Source organism: Oratosquilla oratoria, unplaced genomic scaffold (assembly GCF_046742065.1).
Source record: "Oratosquilla oratoria isolate Oo_2021 unplaced genomic scaffold, ASM4674206v1 SCAFFOLD108, whole genome shotgun sequence".
Classification (NCBI taxonomy): Eukaryota; Metazoa; Arthropoda; class Malacostraca; order Stomatopoda; family Squillidae; genus Oratosquilla; species Oratosquilla oratoria.
This window is the reverse complement of record NW_027467465.1, coordinates 390,595-394,545: the sequence shown is the minus strand read 5'-3', so window position 1 is coordinate 394,545 and position 3,951 is coordinate 390,595.

The following is a 3,951-nucleotide window of genomic DNA, read 5'->3' as shown; positions in this document are numbered from 1 at the left end:
GCATGAACATTGTTTTTAACGTACAATAGAACACCCCCACCTTTCTTGTGGTTTCTATCCTGATGAGTGTTTAAATCCCGCAATATTAAATTCAGCTTCGAACTCTGTACCATTTAACCATGTCTCAGTTATTCCTATCATATCGAGATTTTCGCTTTTGACATACGCCTGTATTTCTTGAAATGTTTCTAATACTACGAGCATTAAAGTACATGGTTTTAAGAAACTCGTGATTATTTCTTTTTGACACATTTTGAATTTCAATATCATGTCTTACATTATCATTTTGTTTTTCATTTATACCTTGCTCTATATTATTATTTGGTCCTTCATTGACGTTCAATGCCTCATTAACATTTCCCCCATCACGGACATCTGGTCGATCACGGTCATCCGATCTCTTTTGTACATTTTGTCCCCCTTCATCACCGTGATTCACGCCGGCCTCCCGTCGTTCAGTGACATTATGTCCGGCATCCCTTTCTAAAATTATATTTTGTCCTCCAGTGACATTATATCCTACCGTGATATTTTTTCCTCCACTATAATTACATCCCATCGTGATATTTTGTCTTCCACTGTCATTACATCCTATCATGATATTTTGGCCTTCATTGACATTCTGTCCGGTATCCCTTCCTAAAATTATATCTTGTCCTTCACTGACATTATATGATGATGATAATGATAATAATGATAATTATAATGGTGATAATGATAATGATGATGATAATAACGATGATGATAATGATAATGATGGTGATAGTGATAATTATAATGATGGTGATAATGATAATGACGGTGTTAATGATAATGGTTATAATGATAGTGATAATGATAGTGGTGATAATGATAACGATGGTGATAACGATAATGATGGTGATAATGATAATGGTGATAATAATGATGATAATGATAATACATACATATACCAAGGCTTTTTCCCCCTTACAAGGGAGGTAGCCAAAAAGGAAAAGGCATAACATCATTCCCACCCATTCCATCCCTGAATACACTCCACACACCCCACCCTCCCTCTCATCTTAGCACCTCCTGGATGACGGGTCATTCCTGCACCTTGTCCACTGCCCTGGGTCAGAAGCAGTGTCGCAAGTCACAGCACATCCACAGCAAGGCCGCTTCATTAAATCGGCGACCCCCAATTGCATAAAAGGAGACGGGGAGAAATCCCTTCGGGCTGCGTCAAATTTTGCTCACACATACTACCTCACCCCCCATCCATTTCACCTCATGCATCACATCATCATCCATATACAACCATTCTCCATTCACCCCTGTCTTCTGTCCTCTCCCGTCCTTCCTCAACAGACATTCCCCTCTTCCCCAAAGCCCCCTTCATCCCATCCATCCACCTCATCCTAGGACGTCCCCTCATGTTCACTCCCTCCACATCTGCCTTCCATACCTCTTTTACTAGTCTTTCTTCACTCATTCTTTCCATGTGTCCAAACCATCCTAATACTTTCATCAACTCTATCAAATTACAGCACTGCAAAAATACCTTGTAATCCATTATACTTCATTGTTGTTGTACTGTATCTACATGTGCGACATATTAGTTATAGGAAAAAAAAATTACTGATTCGGATCAACGGTCGCAAATTCCCCCATATCAGGAGGTTAGGATGATGCCCCTTACAGAGGTCATTGTAGCATGTCATTTAATCAACCATGCACTTGGTCCAACTCACTGGTGGGAGGGTTCAAACTGCCATCACAACAACCAACCAACCTCTGCCACAAGTAGTGGTGCCTAATACACTTGGCCAGCATGCATCTTGCAAGAAATACTTTTGGATATACTGAACTTTCAGATACAAAGGCGAATCATCCCTATCCTCAAGTGGTTTGAAATATCATGGGCTTGCCATACATACAATGAGCAGGATGCTGCCTGGCTGGCTGAGCAGGTTAATTAGGGTCTTGCTACACGAGGCACCGATCGCCGGGACGGGACGGTGCTTCGAGCCCTGCCACCAGCGAGTAGGACAAAGTACATACATACATACATATACCAAAGGCTTTTTCCCCCTTACACGGGGAGGTAGCCAAAAAGAAAAAGGCATAGAAACCACTCCCACCCATTCCATCTCCTACACACTCCACTCCCCTCCTCCCTCCCTCACATCTTGGCACCTCCTGGATGACGGGTCATCCCTGCATCCTGTCCACTGCCCTGGGTCAGAAACAGTGTCGCAAGACACAGCAAGGCCGCTTCATTAATTCGGCGACTCCCCCCCCCTCTCTCTCTCTGTCCCCTCATGCAGAAAAGGAGAAGACGGGGAGAAATCCCTTCGGGCTGTGTCAATTTATTTCTCATACATACTCCCTCACCCCCTCATGCATCACAGCACACCGAGTACATGGTCCATTAAATTCTACACTACCAAGCCCTAGCCTCCTGATACAAGGGTTTTGTGACGACGTTAAACCAAATCAAAATCAAATCAACAATGAGCAAACTTGTGACCCGTGCTGGAATTAATGCACTACATTTTATACAATTACCATGAAAACACGATGAGCTAAAGTCCTGAGCACGATCAGTACCAAGACAGACACAGTATGAAGTTGCTTGAATGATTTACTTTCGGCGGACCAGCACCTATGTATGCTGTGCATCGTAAGTCGTAACCAAAACTAGCTGTCTGCGTAACAAGCACACCACCTTGTGCCTTTTCAACGGGAAAATGGCTCGAATTCACGAGTGCTGCCGTTAGTCGTCAATCTAGTTTTCAGACAAGAAACAATGGTCTCAAACTGTCCGGAAATAGATTCAATTTGGAAGTAGGTAGAAACAACTTTGCCAACCGTGTAGTTAATGAATGGAATAAACTTCCTGCACAGGTAGTGCAATGTAGTTCAGTTCGAAGCTTTAAGAATCATTTAGATAAATACCTAAGATGCTGTAGTGATTATAATTTATCTTATATTATTTGTTTTTGTTTTGTTATCATTTGTCTGTCTGATTTTCATTTATTATTAGTTATGGTGCTCAGATGAGAGGGAGGGTGGGAGGGGTGTGAAGTGTATTTAGGGATGAAATGGGTGGGAGTGTTTTTATGCCTTTCCCTTTTTGGCTACCTCCCTTGGAAGGGGGAAAAAGCCTTGGTATATGTATGTATGTATTAGTTATATGTCAATTTATTATTATTTACTATTTACCTGTTTGTTTATTATTTTAACTATACCTATGCATTTATTTATGTATTTTATTTGTTATTTACATTATAGTTTTTATTTATTATTTTATTATTAATGTTTTTTTTTTTTTTGCATCCGACCTAGATATGGATCAAAAGGTCTCCTGTCGGCATGCTCCGCCTTTGTAATTCTTTGTAATGATGTGCTCCACAACAAGTAGCACTGCGAGACCACATTACGTTTAAACCCATCGCTAACGTATTTTACACAGAATTTATGACGTCAAGGTTCAGAGGTGGTTCAAAGCTGGCTGGCCCACGACGACCCGTCAAAACCCTTTTCATGCCTGCCGAAGGCCAACCTTAAAGAAGAAAGAGACGAAGAAAGAAGAATCTGGAGAAAAATCTGGAACAAATATCTTCTAAATACCGTATGGCAAGACAGGGGTTAATTATTTCAACATGGCTTTCCCACACTGATAACAAAACAAGTGGTTTCCACTTTATTTGGTTAAGTGGATTCAGCTGCCTTATCTTATTGTCGAGGAGCATGTTTTCGGCAAACTGTGCAAGGACCTGCAAGGTACTTGGGAGCATACGAGGCACGATTGCTCAACATAGACATGCTGTATGTAATCTGCCACAAGTCTAGTAAAAACTGCAGGAACAAAAATGAAAGTGATCCTTGTCTGTTGTTGTTCGCTTGAATTTAATCACCTGTGGCGTCATCCTTTTTCGTATGTGTGCCGACTCGCTTCACTTGCGTGGTTCGGCTTCTTTGAGTCTT